At 41.7% G+C, this 16,919-nt stretch overlaps 1 pseudogene; it reads right to left on the bottom strand.

The window, feature by feature from the left end:
* Positions 1-1,615: 1,615 nt before the first annotated feature.
* On the bottom strand, positions 1,616-16,258 carry LOC111960849 (VIP36-like protein; annotated as a pseudogene).
* Positions 16,259-16,919: the final 661 nt, after the last annotated feature.

The following is a 16,919-nucleotide window of genomic DNA, read 5'->3' as shown; positions in this document are numbered from 1 at the left end:
TAACAGGCAACTAATTTAAATAAATTCCCTTAAGAACATGCAACCTGAAGGGAGAGGGATCGCTCACCTTTCCATTTCATACAGTCATATACACAATAATAAAATCAACAAACTACCTAATCAATCATGACAGAGTTAAAATGACTTCAATTACCTTCAGTAACTATTGAACATTGTTTGACAAGACACGATAAAACTCATTTGCAACCATACATCTTTCAAGCTAACAAAATAAGGGAAAGCCAACTGAACACCTTCAACTGTAAATGTGTCTTCAGCATTTAACACAACTCCTCTGAATCAGAGAGGTGCGGGGGGCTGCCTTAATCAACATCCACGTTTTCGGGCGCCCGGGGAACAGTGGGTTAACTGCCTTGCTGAGGGGCAGAACGTCAGATTTTTTACCTTGTCAGCTTGGGGATTTGATCCAGCAACCTTTTGGTTACTGGCCCAACGCTCTAACCACTAGGCTACCTGCAGCCCCCAATAGAGTATGAGACCGTCTGAACCAAATGCGTCACTGCACAAAGACTTACATTGATTGCAAGCGCCATAGAGTCAAATATGACATAACCATCCTAATGCTGTTTCTAGAGCGAAGCAGAAAAGTGACGCATCAATTGCCAGTGTTCTGCTAATGGGAGCTGGTCATGTGGGCTGTTCGAGTAAGAACATATCGGATACTGTGTCCCTTTGACATTCTCATCTGTCAGTATAAATCAATCTCTCCAGACCCTCAAAAAGACAAAAACAAAACCAGCAATGGCAGAGTCCAGTGTAGCCAGTGGGGGGAAAATTGTGTATTTTGTGATAAAAGACACCAAATTTCACACGCAGCTAGGGCATGTCTAAATAAGTATTTTTGGCTATAGTGTCATCGCAGATTTTGTCCATTACACCCCTGGCGGACAATTAGCCGCTGGACTATGACAACACAGGTCATTTTCACGTTGTCAGTACATTTGTGTGTAGAGTAAGGCCTGGTTGGTGAAGGTGGGGACAGGGAGTGGAAAGGTATCAGTCTATCTCTACTTATGGCAGGGGTCAGCGTGGTTTGTTGCTGTAGTGTTTAAATGCATCCATCTACTGCTCAGTCTTTCCCAGGATTCACTAGTGCTGTCCCAGGGGTACCGCTGTCTGTCAGCATATTGGTTTACATTGAGAGGTCAGTTTCTCTGTCTTGTTCTCATTTCAGTGTCCCAGTGTCTTAGGAGTCTCATTTCAGTGTCCCAGTGTCTTAGGAGTCTCATTTCAGTGTCCCAGTGTCTTAGGAGTCTCATTTCCCGTGTCCCAGTGTCTTAGGAGTCTCATTTCTCAGTAGGATGGTCCCAGTGTCTTAGGAGTCTTATTTAGTGTCCCAGTGTCTTAGGAGTCTCATTTCAGTGTCCCAGTGTCTTAGGAGTCTCATTTCAGTGTCCCAGTGTCTTAGGAGTCTCATTTCAGTGTCCAGTGTTCTTAGGAGTCTTAACATTTCAGTGTCCCAGTGTCTTAGGAGTCTCATTTCAGTGCCCAGTGTTTGGAGTCTCATTTCAGTGTCCCAGTGTCTTAGGAGTCTCATTTCAGTGTCCCAGTGTCTTAGGAGTCTCATTTCAGCCTCGTCAGTCATTTCAGTGTCTTAGTGCAGTTTTGTCCTTAGACTGCAGTAATAGAGGTTATGATGACAGGCCTCCCTCCCTCTCAGTAGAAGCGTTTGTCTGTTCTCGTTCCAGTGGCTGTAGACGATGAGGCCGACCACGATGAGCAGGAAACAGCCCAGCATGGAGAAGAGGATGGTGAACAACATGGCAATATTACTCCATCCCTCTTCATTATAACCCACTAACAGAGCGAAAGAGAGAAAGACGTTAGGATGGATAAAAAAAGGTAAACAATTGAGGTGACAAGAGTGACAAGAAGCCCTAAGCCTTGCCTTGGAACCAGAGCAGCCCACAATTACACCCCCTGGACAGCTTGACATACAATTACACCCCCTGGACAGCTTGATGTATAATTACACCCCCTGGACAGGACACTAGTCTATCGCAGGCCAGAGCATCTCCAATCCATCTCCTTATTGCTGAGTGACAAGCAGAAAGACATTTTTTGGTATGATCGGGGATCGAACCCCCAACCTTCCAATCTCAGGGCAGATACTAACCATAAGGCCACTGAGTTGGTTAAGGAGCCCTAACAGTTTAACCTAATAATTTGATAGTATGTATTTGTAGTTTAGCTTTTCATCAAGAATAACTATGTTACCCAAATAGGGTAACGCCAATGAATGTGTATGTTCTTCTGTTTGTGTGAGAGGGGTAGCGATCCTTACTCCTTAGTAGGTCTATGTCATCTACACTGGGTAGAGGGATCTCATCTGACGGTGTTACGTCTCACTATGTAACACCGTCAGCTGGTACAGTTTCAGGGAGATCACATCGTGATTGTCTGTGAGGAACAGAATGTTTCTGTCATTCAAGGCATACTGCAGCAAAAACACCTCCAATTAAAAAAAAAAAAAAAAAATATCCACAGAAATCCTACGAAATTACTATATTATTATTCTATATGTAATTCTATGCCAATATCTTATCTGCAGTCTATCTTTAGACGACATGACCTCTGCATTTCACTTATGCATCACATGAATTTAATTCTGGGCAGTGTGGTCATAATGAGTTAATTCAAATTTTTTTATAATCTGGGATTGCCACATCTCACTGGACATTAGACAGCTCAATGAAACGCCATCAAGTAGGCAATAAATTAAAACTAGGTGATAATTCATAGGCAATAAAACAGTTAATGTAAATGCCATTTCATTAACACTACTATGTCAATCACAGTAGAGAAGAGTACTACCAGAGAGATCTCCTGTGATGGCAGAGGATCCAAAGTAGTAGCCCTGAGGCAACCGCACCCCCGGTATGTCCAGGCAGTCCGTCCATGTCAATCATAATCTAGTGGAGACAGAAATTGGGAGTATGCTCAACAGGGTATGCCAAGGCACTACCTAGTACAGTCAAGGCATCATATACCTGACATGTGTGTTGAAACAATTCACTTCAACATAACTGTTTTCTCAGACTCCAGAGTGACCCAATATGCATCATTATTATTTACATAGTTATTACACAATAACTTGGATAGTGATATTTCGTTGAGCCTTTAAAATGAGTGTGTGTATTCTCACAGTGGGCCTGCGGCGCACGTATCTGATGAAGATGAAAGTGTTGTGATTGTGGTTGCGCAGCATGGCGGTGCAGACACCATCGCCAACACAAAGGGGTAGATCCTCTGTTGGAAGGTGTGAAAAAATAAAGGAGTGAGACACAGAAAACAGTGAGAGAGAAGGAGAACAGGTAAAAGATACAGCAGTCACAACAATACAATACTGCTGGTACAATTTACCTGTTGGAGAGTCACCTTATCCTTTGCCTGATCCCTAGTCATTCAAATGCTAATTATACTCAAGGTGCAAAGAATTGTTACTGGGTAATAAACAACAACATGGGGCAGCAAGCTCATTAGGGGTTGATGGGAGTGGCTAAGGAGAGGGGTATGGGGGCATTTGGTATGGGTGGTCCAAACATTGGGTACCTATGTGCGTGTGGTGTACCTCATCTTCTGCACCTGTCTCCATAGGGATGCACAAAACAGAGGAGCACAACACAAGGCCATTTACACAGGTCTGTGAGCCCTGCCCAAGCAAGCGTTCCAACAAAACCTCATAAATATTCCACTGTATTGGCTTGCTTGTATGACGCAAGTCTGTATTGAGGTGGGAGGTGTTGGGTGTCAGTTGTCTAAAGCCCCTCTCGGAGCACAGGAAGATCAGGACATGTTAATCCAGATTTGACAGGATATGACACAAACACCCCTGCCAGACAGTACAATGAGTGGGGGGAAAAACAGGAAGTAGTTGAGATAAGTCCTATTATATAATGTGACATAACATAGAACAGTACTGTAGCTACTCCTACCCTCCACAGAAACACATAGAAGAGGCCAGCGGATATATGCACATACCTCTAGGTGTTTTTCCTCATTGGGGTACGTGTCCACCAACACACCCAGCCCTGTGATGAGGTCCTGGTTTCCAAACACAGGACCTACACAACAACATAAATGCATTTATACAGTTGCATTGCACCCACGCAATGACATTTCTGTTGGAACTACATTGTTGGGACAGTACCTTCCTGCATGCGCTCCTTGGTGTACCAAATTGCCAGTACATCCCCATTAGGATTCTTCATTCCTTGGCTATGAATCTTAAAGTGCACTTGTAACTCCAAGGCCCTTAGGTGACAGGGCTGGACACAAACACACATAGATATGACCATTTAGACAAAGCCATGCAAAATGTGATATGCATAGAGAGAATAAGTATCAGTTATGTAGACATAATAACAGTGTGCAGTGTTCTGAAGGCTACTCACAATGTGGCTCCACACTGCCCCCTGCTTGCTCTGCATGTCAGATGTGAGGCACACCTGCTCTGTGGTTACCATGGCATCGCCCATCAATTCCCAATGGGAGAAGCTGGAGGAACCCACACATGAACACACAAACTCAGCAAAAATAGAAACATCCCTTCTTCAGGACCCTGTCTTTCAAAGATAATTTGTAAAAATCTAAATAACTTCACAGATCTTCCTTGTGAAGGATGTAAACATTGTTTCCCGTGCTTATTCAATGACCCATAAACAATTAATGAACATGCACCTGTGGAACGGTCGTTAAGACACTAAAAGCTTACAGACGGTAGGCGATTAAGGTCACAGTAATGAAAACTTAGGACACTAAAGAGGCCTTTCTACTGACTCTGAAAAACACCAAAAGAAAGATGCCCAGGGTCCCTACTCATCTGCGTGAACGTGCCTTAGGCAAGCTGCAAGAAGAATGAGGACTGCAGATGTGGCCAGGGCAATAAATTGCAATGTCCATACTGTGAGACGCCTAAGACAGCGCTACAGAGAGACAGGACGGACAGCTGATCGTCCTCGCAGTGGCAGACCACGTGTAACAACACCTGCACAGGATCGGTACATCCGAACATCACACCTGCGGGACAGGTACAGGATGGCAACAACTGCTCGAGTTACACCAGGAACGCACAATCCCTCCATCAGTGCTCAGACTGTCCGCAATAGGCTGGGAGAGGCTGGCCTGAGGGCTTGTAGGCCTGTTGTAAGGCAGGTCCTCACCAGACAACACCGGCAACAACGTCACCTATGGGCACAAACCCACCGTCGCTGGACCAGACAGGACTGTCAAAAAGTGCTATTCACTGACGAATTGCGTTTTTGTCTCACCAGGGGTGATGGTCAGATTCGCGTTTATCGTCGAAGGAATGAGCGTTACACCGAGGCCTGTACTCGTTACACCGAGGCCTGTACTCTGATCGATTTGGAGGTGGAGGGTTTGTCATGGTCTGGGGCAGTGTGTCACAGCATCATTGGACTGAGCTTGTTGTCAATGCAGGCAATCTCAACGCTGTGCGTTACAGGGAAGACATCCTCCTTCCTCATGTGGTACCCTTCCTGCAGGCTCATCCTGACCCTCCAGCATGACAATGCCACCAGCCATACTTCTCGTTCTGTGCGTGATTTCCTGTAAGACAGGAATGTCAGTGTTCTGCCATGGCCAGCGAAGAGCCCGGATCTCAATCTTATTGAGCACGTCTGGGACCTGTTGGATCGGAGGGTGAGGGCTAGGGCCATTCCCCCCAGAAATGTACGGAAACTTGCAGGTGCCTTAGTGGAAGAGTGGGGTAACATCTCACAGCAAGAACTGGCAAATCTGGTGCAGTCCATGAGGAGGAAATGCACTGCAGTACTTAATGCAGCTGGTGGCCACACCAGACACTGACTGTTCCTTTTGATTTTGACCCCCCCTTTGTTCAGGGACACATTATTCCATTTCTGTTAGTCACATGTCTGTGGAACTTGTTCAGTTTATGTCTCAGTTGTTGAATCTTGTTATGTTCATACATATAATTTACACATGTTAAGTTTGCTGAAAATAATAGATTTTTAATAAATCAAAATGAACACAGAACAAAAATAACAAAACCGAAACAGTCCCGTATGGTGCAAACACTGAAACAGGAAACAACCACCCACAAAACACAATAGAAAACAGGCTACCTAAATATGGCTCCCAATCAGAGACAACGACTGACACCTGCCTCTGATTGAGAACCATACTAGGCCAAACACATAGAAATATAACAGAACAAAACATAGAAAAACAACATAGAATGCCCACCCCAACTCACGCCCTGACCAACTAAAATAAAGACATAAAAAAGGAACTAAGGTCAGAACGTGACAATCACTTCTTGGCCTATCCCTCTATACTGTACAGATCGACTACTCACACCACTCCTCTCAGGATCCCTCCCCCTTGACCCATCTGCCTCTACTTTCTTCACTGCCTCAGCATATGACTACTTCTGCACTACTCTAACCCTGGAAACCTCAACCTGCCTCTGATTTATTACAGCTTTTATTTATTTCATCAAATTCCCAGTGGGTCAGAAGTTTACATACACTCTATCAATTAATCACTCAATTAGTATTGGTAGCATTGCCTTTAAATTGTTGAACTTGGGTCAAATGTTTCGGGTAGCCTTCCACAAGCTTCCAACAATAAGTTGGGTGAATTTTGGCCCATTCCTCCTGACAGAGCTGGGGTAACTGAGTCAGGTTTGTAGGCATCCTTGCTCGCAGAGGCTTTTCCAGTTCTGCCCACACATTTTCTATAGGATTGAGGTCAGGGCTTTGTGATGGCCACTTCTATACCTTGACTTTTGTCACGCCCTGACCGTAGAGATCCTATTTATGTGTAAGGCCTGGGTGTCGGAGTGTGAAGTCAAAGCGCAGGAAACAGCAGGTGCAAATACAAATGTTCTTTAATGAACATGGACAAACTAGGCCACCCTACTAACACACTGGGTGTACTTCTTAACCAACCCCAGACACGGGGGAAACGAACACAGTCCAGTAAACACGTAGCACAAAACCAACACCACTACTTACAAACAAACAATCCCGCACAAAGAAACGTGCGGGCCGGCTGACTAATAAGCCCAACTAATTAACCCTAATACAAAACAGGTGAACCCAATAAACACATAGGGAGGGGGAGAAAAGGATCAGTGGCAGCTAATAGGCCGGTGACGACGACCGCCGAGCGCCACCCGAACGGGAAGGAGAGCCTGCCTCGGTCGAAGTCGTGACATTATGTCTCTATTTTGGTTGGTCAGGGCGTGAGTTTGGGTGGGCATTCTATGTCTGGTGTTCTATGTTGTCCTTGTTTTGTATTTCTGTGTGTTTGGCCTGGTATGGTTCTCAATCAGAGGCAGCTGTCTATCGTTGTCTCTGATTGAGAATCATACTTAGGTAGCCCGTTCCCACCTGTGTTTGTGGGTGGTTGTTTCACCTTTCAGGACTGTTCTTTTGTCGTGTTTGTTGTTTTGGCAAGTGTTTCATATTTTAATTAAATAGTATGAACACTTACCACGCTGCACCTTGGTCCTCTTCTCCTTCTCCCGACGACGTGCGTTTCAACTTTGTTGTCCTTAAGCCATTTTGCCACAACTTTGGAAATATGTTTGGGGTCAATGTCTATTTGGAAGACCAATTTGAGACCAAGCTTTAACTTCCTGACTGATGTCTTGAGATGTTGCTTCAATATATTCACAATTTTCCATCCTCGTGATGCCATCAATTTTGTGAAGAGCACCAGTCCCGCCTGCAGCAAAGCACCCTCACAACATGATGCTGCCACTCCCGTGCTTCATGGTTGAGATGGTGTTCTTCGGCTTGCAAGCCTCCCCCTTTTTCCTCCAAACATAAACGATGATCATTATGGCCAAACAGTTCTATTTTTGTTTCATCAGACCAGAGAACATTTCTCCAAAAAGTACGATCTTTGTCCCCATGTGCAGTTGCAAACCATAGTCTGGCTATTTTATGGCGGTTTTGGAGCAGTGGCTTCCTCCTTGCTTAGCGGCCTTTCAGGCTATGTTGATATAGGACTCCTTTTACTGTGGATATAGATACTTTTGTACCTGTTTTCTCCAGCATCTTCACAAGGTCCTTTGCTGTTCTGGGATTGATTTGCACTTTTCACACCAAAGTACGTTCATCTCTAGGAGACAGAACACATTACCTTCCTGAGCTGCGTGGTCCCATGGTGTTTATAGTTGCGTACTATTGTTTGTACAGATGAACGTGGTACCTTCAGGCATTTGGAAATTGCTCCCAAGGATGAACCAGACTTGTGGAGGTCTACAATTCTTTTTCTGAGGTCTTGGCTGATTTTTTTTGATTTTCCCATGATGTCAAGAAAAGATGCACTGAGTTTGAAGGTAGACCTTGAAATACATCCACAGGTACACCTCCAATTGACTCAAATGAGGTCAATTAGCCTATCAGAAGCTTCTAAAGCCATGACATCATTTTCTGGAATTTTCCAAGCTGTTTGAAGGCACAGTCAACTTAGTGTATGTAAACTTCTGTCCCACTGGAATTGTGATTTAAGTGAAGTAATCTGTCTGTAAACAATTGTTGGAAAAAGTACTTGTGTCATGCACAAAGTAAATGTCCTAACCGACTTGCCAAAACTATAGTTTGTTAACAAGAAATTTGTGGAGTGGTTGAAAAACAAGTTTTAATGACTCCAACCTAACCTATATACAGCACAAAATCCATGTGTACGTGTGTGTATAGTGCGTATGCCATCGTGTGTATGCATGTGTCTGTGCTTATGTTTGTGTTGCTTCCTAGTCCCCGCTTTTCCATAAGGTGTTTTTTTATTTGTTTTTTTAAATCAAATTTTACTGCTTGCATGAGTTACTTGATGTGGAATAGAGTTCCATGTAGCCATGGATCTATTTAGTACTGTGCGTCTTCCATAGTCTGTTCTGAACTTGGGGACTATGAAGAGACCTCTTGTGGCATGTCTTGTGGGGTATGCATGGGTGTCCGAGCTGTGTGCCAGTAGTTCAAACAGACAGCTCGGTGCATTCAACAACTCAATATCTCTCAGAAATACAAGCAGTGATGAAGTCAATCTCTCCTCCACTTTGAGCCAGGAAAGATTGACATGCACATCCAAGGGCCAGCCGTTATGCCCTGTTCTGAACCAATTGCAATTTTACTAAGTCCTTTTTTGTGGCACCTGACCACACGACTGAACAGTAGTCCAGGTGCGACAAAACTAGGGTAGGTAGGACCTGCCTTGTTGACAGTGCTGTCAAGAAGGTAGAGCAGCACCTTATCATGGACATACTTCTCCCCATCTTAGCTACTGTTGTATCAATATGTTTTGACCATGAACGTTTAAAATCCAGGGTAACTCCAAGCAGTTTAGTCACCTCAACTTGCTCAATTTCCACATGATTTATTACAATATTTAGTTTAGGGTTTAGTAAATGGTTTATCCCAAATACAATGCTTTTAGTTTTAGAAATATTTAGGACTAACTTATTCCTTGCCACCCACTCTGAAACTAACTGCACCTCTTTGTTAAGTGTTGCAGTCATTTCAGTCACTGTAGTAGCTGATATATATATAGTGTCGAGTCATTCGCATACATAGACACTCTGGCTTTCCTCAAAGCCAGTGGCAATTCATTAGTAAAGTTTGAAAAAAGTAATGAGCCTCAACAGCTGCCTAAGGGAATTCCTGATTCTACCTGGATTATGTTGGAGAGGCTTCCATTAAAGAACACACTCTGTGTTCTGTTAGACAGATAACTCATTATCCAATATAGCAGGGGGTGTAAAGCCATAACACATATGTTTTGTCAGCAGCAGACTATGATCGATAATGTCAAAATCTGCACTGGAGTCTAACAAAACAGCCCCCACAATCTTTTTATCTTCAATTTCTCTCAGCCAATCATCAGTCATTTGTGTAAGTGCTGTGCTTGTTGAATGTACTTCTCTATCAGCATGCTGAATGTTTGTTGTCAATTTGTTTACTGTAAAATAACATTGTATCTGGTCAAACACAATTTTTTACAAAAGTTTACTCAGGGTTGGTAATAGGCTGATTGGTTGGCTATCTGAGCCAGTAAAGGGGGCTTTACTATTTTTAGGTAGTGGAAGGACTTTTGCTTCCCTCCAAGCCTGAGGGCACACACTTTCTAGTAGGCTTAAATTGAAGATTTTCCATCCAAGTTGTCATTGCTGATAGACAACAATAATTTGTTCACCTCATCCACACTACATTTAAGGAATTTAAAATTACTATGCTTGTCTTTCATAATTTGGTCAGATATACTTGGATGTGTAGTGTCAGCATTTGTTGCTGGCATGTTATGCCTAAATTTGCTAATCTTGCCAATGAAAAAATCATGAAAGTAATTGGCAATATCAGTTGGTTTTGTGATGAATAAGCCATCTGTTTCAATGAATGATGAAGCTGAGTTTGCCTTTTTTCCCTGAATTTCATTTAAGGTGCTCCAAAGCATTTAACTATCATTCTTAATTTCATTTCTCTTGGTTTCATAGTGTAGTTTCTTCTTCTTTTTATTCAGTTTAGTCACATGATTTCTCAATTTGCAATAAGTTTGCCAATCGGTTGTGCAGTCAGACTTATTTGCCATTCCTTTTGCCTCATCCCCCTCAACCATTCAATTTTTCAATTCCTCATCAATCCAAGGGGATTTAACAGTTTTTACAGTCATTTTCTTAATGGGTGCATGCTTATTAGCAACTGGAATAAGCAATTTCATAAATGTGTCAAGTGCAGTGTCTGTTTGCTCCTCATTACACACCACGGACCAACAGATATTCTTTACATTAATAACATAGGAATCACTACAAAACTTCTTGTATGACTTATACACTATATTAGGCCCAGCCTTTGGAACTTTGGTTTTCCTAGATATGGATACTATATTGTGATCACTACATCAGAGGGATCTGGATACTGCTTTTCGAGCAAATTTCTGCAGCATTAGTAAAGATGTGATCAATACATGTGTCACGTTCCTGACCTTATTTCCTTTGTTTAGCCTTGTTTAGTTGGTCAGGACGTGAGCTGGGTGGGCATTCTATGTTATGTGTTTCTATGTTTGGTTTAGGGTTGTCAACTAGCCTGATATGGTTCTCAATCAGGGGCAGGTGTTTTATGTTTCCTCTGATTGAGAACCATATTAAGGTAGGCTGTTCTCACTGTTTGTTTGTGGGAGATTGTTACCGTGTCTGTGTTTGTTCGACACACGGTACTGTTTTCGTTCGTTTGTTCCTATTCGTGCGTCCATCCATGTTTTTATATGTTCTCAAGTTCAGGTCTGTTCACGTCGTTTTGTATTTTGTCAATGTTTCTGTTTGTTGGATAATCATTAAAATTCATCATGAACATTTGCCACGCTGCTCCTTGGTCCTCCTCTCTTCCACCTCTCTTCCACCTAACGACGAGCGTTACAACATGTTGTTGATTTAATTCCTGTGCTGTTTGTAACTACCCTGGTAGGTTGATTGATAACCTGAACCAGGTTGCAGGCACTGGTTACAGTTTGAAGCTTTTTCTTGAGTGGGCAGCTTGATGAAAGCCAGTCAATATTTAAATCACCCAGAAAATATAACTCTCTGTTGATATATAACTCTTCCGCAACGATTTTCCATTTCAAACAAGCACGCTCTTCCAACCATCATCCACCGTCTCGCTTCATGTGCTTCCCCACTACCAGATCCGTCTATAAGGAGACTGATGGAAAGACCAACCATATTATTATTTTTCTTTGGCATTATGGCGTTCCCCAAACACATATTATAGGTGCATGCCGCCAACTACTGTATGGCTGTGTATCAGCCTACTGTTCTGTAGTATGAATTCATTACACTGTGAAACAATTGCCCTACCATCTAACCCTGCACCCATTGAAACCTCACAACTATTCCACTACTTTGACCCTATCTGATCCTACTCCAGGCCAGCAGCTTGGGAGGACGGGACACTATCGTTCAAAACACCTTGTAACTATCTGCAATAAAATCTCGTACACCCAAGTACTTTTCTGCAGCTGCCAACACAACTCAACCCAACATAGAAACACAAAACATAGAATGTCCACCCAGCTCACGTCCTGACCAACTAAACAAAGACTAAACAAAGGAAATAAGGTCAGGAACGTGACATTCCCATAAATAATAATGTGACAGACAGAAGGACTGACTATCCATGATATCAAAATGATAGTTTTAACCACGTTGAGGCTATACAGTGTTCGTTTCCCTTTACTTTGTTTAAAAACATTGAAGTAAAATAAGCTTATATTTTGGGTTATGATGTGGTACGACAGTTTAACTAAGCTTCTGTGGCATTTATACATTATATTCATCAAGAATCAATGGGTACATATTATTCATTTATAATTTAAAAAAATAACCAAAATAAGATTATCAGATTTCATCTTCATTTACGGTCAGTGTTCTATTATAATTATGTCTTTGAAGAGGTGACATTGTGATGTTGATCAATATCAAGTCAATACTGACATAATAAATAGAAACATGCAGAGGTTGTTAAATCAGGTCAATATCTAGGCCTATGTATGATGCTACAGTCAGAGAGGAAGAGGTGAATCCATTATCTCTGCCAGAGACGTAAGAGGAAGCGAGACATCCCACTCCCTCATTTTTTATGGTTGATATACAGTCAGTGAATTAAGCAGACTGTCACGACTTCCGCCGAAGTCGATCCCTCTCCTTGTTCGGGCGGTGTTTGGCGGTCGACGTCACCGACCTTCTAGCCATCACTGATCCATTTTTCATGTTCCATTGGTTTTGTCTTGTCTTCCTTCACACCTGGTTCCAATCCCATCAATTACATGTTGTGTATTTAACCCTCTGTTTCCCCTCATGTCCTTGTCGGAGATTGTTTGAGTGTATGTTTTGTGCAAGTCATATGTTGGTGTGCGATGGCTTTTGTACCCACTTTTATTATTTTTTGTCTATTTTGGTTTTTGGAGTTTTATGAGCACTTATTAAACGACTCCGTTTATACCAAGTTCGCTCTCCTGCGCCTGACTTCCCTGCCACCAACACACACTTTATTACACAGACCAGAACTAGCTGCTATGGCATTGGTGTTTTTTGGAGAGACACCCTTTAAAGTGGCACTCCAGACTCCTTTTCACCTTACCTATTTACTCAACAAAAGGCACATCTCAATAGGTTCAGGTATGTAATGATATCTGTTCTCTATTGCTCCTCTATTGTTCCTCATGCAAGGGGGAGGCAGATGACATCATGGATTCCCATCAGACCAATTCCTTGAATGACCTACTTCTTGAAGTTTGCAGTTGTTTCTAAAAAACACTATTTTGTGAAAAACATATATTTTTTAGTCTGTGTACTTTACTGTATTTATAATTGGGATATCACTTTTCAACAGTAAAAGTTAAATTGTTGGTGGATGTCTGTAAGTAGTATTGAAACTGTTTGAGCGGATCACTTTTGTTAAGTCGATGGTCACCGCTAATACATTGGTATACAAGTGCAAATAACTGCACTATTTGAGTCTCTATTTCACTTATTGATTGTACAATGTAGGCCTACACACATACAATTTCAGTTTGTAAGTGTGTGATATGGGGGTTGGAGCCATGTTTATTTTTCGACATTATAAAGAAAAACTTTTATAAACAATTGTAACACTGCAATGTTGATCTGAGCCTTGCTGTTGGAAAGCCACATTATAGTGTCAAACTTTCAGCTGTTGCAGATCCACCTCCCCCGACTTCACTCTGACTTTCGTCTACAGTCGGTTGCTTTTGCCTTACCAATCAAACATGCGACTAGTGACTAGGATATGGTTTCAGTAGTTTGCCAGCTTGTAGTCCTAAAAAACAGAAATGAGTTACCTCTGGTTCGTTCAGTCATTCCTATGGGGTTTTGGGATAAACGCCGAAAATAAGGTCTAAGGTTGACACAGGCTTAGGATATCTTAAACATTTTGTTCTATGAAATAATATCAGTCAGTTAACATGAACTTTAGTAATGATGAAACCTTTATGTGCTTTTTTCATTACATAAAAGTTTCAAAATTCACAAAAGGTGATGTTAGCTGATGAAGATTATCTCATTATCTCATCTCCTAAGCCTGTGTTTACCACAGACCTTATTTTCCGGCATTTACCCAAAAACCATACCATTTTTTTTTATTTCCTCATAGGCAATTCAGCCATTCTTGCAAGTCAGGACAAGGATCCTGCAAAGAAACATTTTTATAGTTGAGAAATGTATTTTTTAAAACAGTGGCCATTTAGAACTAAATGTGGAGTGTAGCTTTATAGTTATGTGATGACATCATGTGCCCCGTGTACCTTCGTCAATCATAATTCATTAGAAAAACACAGTTTCCATCATCATTTGTTGCAATGAAGAAAGTTAGACAAAACAAAAATCCACCCCTGTCGAATGGATACAAATTTTGTTGATCTTTAGATCATTTCTCCTCTTCTCTTTCCATTACACATCACAATGAGTTCTTCTTCTTCAGGATATTGGCAATTGAACAATTTAATGTGCATCCCGCCACCTACAGTGTGGGATGGAAACAGGATTCCCCCCAAAAACTGAATGTTGTGGAAATTCTACACATGGGACACTCAAAATCAATCTTAAATGAATCATTGTTTATTAACAGCAAGCTGGAGAGGTAACAGTCAAACTTAAATGCATAAAGTACCAGTCTGAAGTGAGCTCCACCGGGGCAGTCCCATTAGTTCTCTTATATACTGCTTACACAGACAAGTTATATCTGCATGATTTAGCTAATTTATTATTCATAATTAATTAATCATTAACGTTTGGTTCATGCATGTGACCGACCAATATTGGTTCATGCATGTGACAGACCAATACCTCATGAGGCTTCTTCTCTCCAAGCTGAGACCTTTAAACTGAGATATCCCTTTCATTCTCAAAACAAAGTTCTGGGCGTTCTGACAAATTGCAGATACTGATAGTGAGGATTCCTCCCAGGCACGTTCAATCAGTCACTTGCATGAGCACAGAAATTTGTTATTACTTAACAGAGGAGTAAGTAAACAAAATCAACGCATAAAACCAGACACTTTCAAAACCCTTCATTCTGGGTTGTAAACAAAATCAACACATAAAACGTCATCCTTTCTAACTCTTCATTCTGGGTTGTACAATCCAACTTGTAAAACCATTGCAGTCAAATGTTTTAATTTAAGTCCCCCCTACGCGACGGTTGAGCTAACGTAGGCTAATGTGATTAGCATGAGGTTCTAAGTAATAAGACATTTCCCCAGGACATAGACATATCTGATATGGGCAGAAAGCTTTAATTTTTTTGTTAATCTAATGGCACTGTCCAATTTACAGTAGAAATTACAGTGAAAAGATACCACGCTCTTGTTTGAGGAGAGTGCACAGTTATGAACTTGAAAATGTATTAATAAACCAATTAGGCAGATATGGGCAGTCTAGATATAACATTTTGAACAGAAATGCAATGGTTTGTTGAATCAGTCTAAAACGTTGCACATACACTGCTGCCATCTAGTGGCCAAAATCTAAATTGCACCTAATCTGTGATATTACATTTTGGCCTTTCTCTTGCATTTCAAAGATGATGGGGAAAGAACGGGGGAAAAAACACATGTATTATCTTTTACCAGTTCTAATGTATTATATTATCCTACATTAATTTCACATTTCCACAAACTTCAAAGTGTTTCCTTTCAAATGGTATCAAGAATATCCATATCCTTGATTCAGGTCCTGAGCTAAAGGTAGTTAGATTTGGGTATGTCATTTTAGGTGACAATTTAAAAAAAGGTTCCGATCCTTAAGCGGTTTGACCTTCGCTTCATACAGTTCCACATATGCTTCATTACACAATTTAATTTATGGATTCTGGCAATGACATTTCAGCTGGAGCATTTGTCACGAGTGGCATGTTAATGGCAGATCGGTATCTCAATGCATTTCTAGTCTAAATTACTATAACCTTTGCAATGTGCAGACCTCCACAATCAATCTGATACCCCAAATAAACCATTTTGGACAAGCCTAAATCAATTACGGGCACGGTTGACCCCCTCCTTCATGGCACTCATTCTTCTGGCGTTTCTTCATCAGATGTTTTTCAGTTCGTCCTCCGAATGGCACACATGTTCATAGTGGATGGCCCTTGATAATGACCCAATTATAATATCTGGGGAATAATCAGATTTTCCCAAGCAGACAAATCTCTCACCTGAGCCACCACTGTCCTTTACGGTCCATTATGTCTTGTCCATTTTACTACCAGTACACCAGCAGCATGTAAGAAGTTTGGACGGGATCTCTCTCCATGCTCACTCCACGTGGACTCATGTCGCACTCCTGAGAGAAATAACATGAGAGAAAAGGCAGTTGATAGCTTCGACTGGATGCTGTGTACACGTTGCTGGCTCGGAACTCAGGTCTCACGGTTGAAGTGTTGAAGGAGCATAGTGAACGCCATTGTCGCCATTACTTCAGCCGGTTAGAGGGGGTGGGGCTCACACTGTTCTTGGATGAATTATCCCTTTCATGCATCTAGATACCTTCTGTGGTCACTGTGGTGGTTAATTTCTTTACTATCATATGAGGAAAGACAAACTTATCACACAAGTCAGAGTTATACTTAAACTAAATCTTTATTCGCTTATTAATAAGGGAGCAGGTCAATACAACACACACTTATAAAGCGATCGATTGAGTGCTCTACGTTAATGATGGCTGGTCGATGAATCACGCTCAGATGATTCGTTGAGAGCCCCGAGACAAAGGTACAAATGTATTTTATAGCCAAGATACACCCCCTTCAGTCTACATGACGAACAACAGATGTATGGAATTGGTCACAAGGTTAAGATTTGTATGAAAGATACTTACAATTCACAGCAGACAGTATCTGCTGTAA

Source organism: Salvelinus sp. IW2-2015, linkage group LG4q.1:29, assembly GCF_002910315.2.
Source record: "Salvelinus sp. IW2-2015 linkage group LG4q.1:29, ASM291031v2, whole genome shotgun sequence".
Lineage (NCBI taxonomy): Eukaryota > Metazoa > Chordata > Actinopteri > Salmoniformes > Salmonidae > Salvelinus > Salvelinus sp. IW2-2015.
The sequence above is the reverse complement of the archived record's forward strand: the minus strand, read 5'-3'. Positions and strand labels throughout refer to the sequence as shown.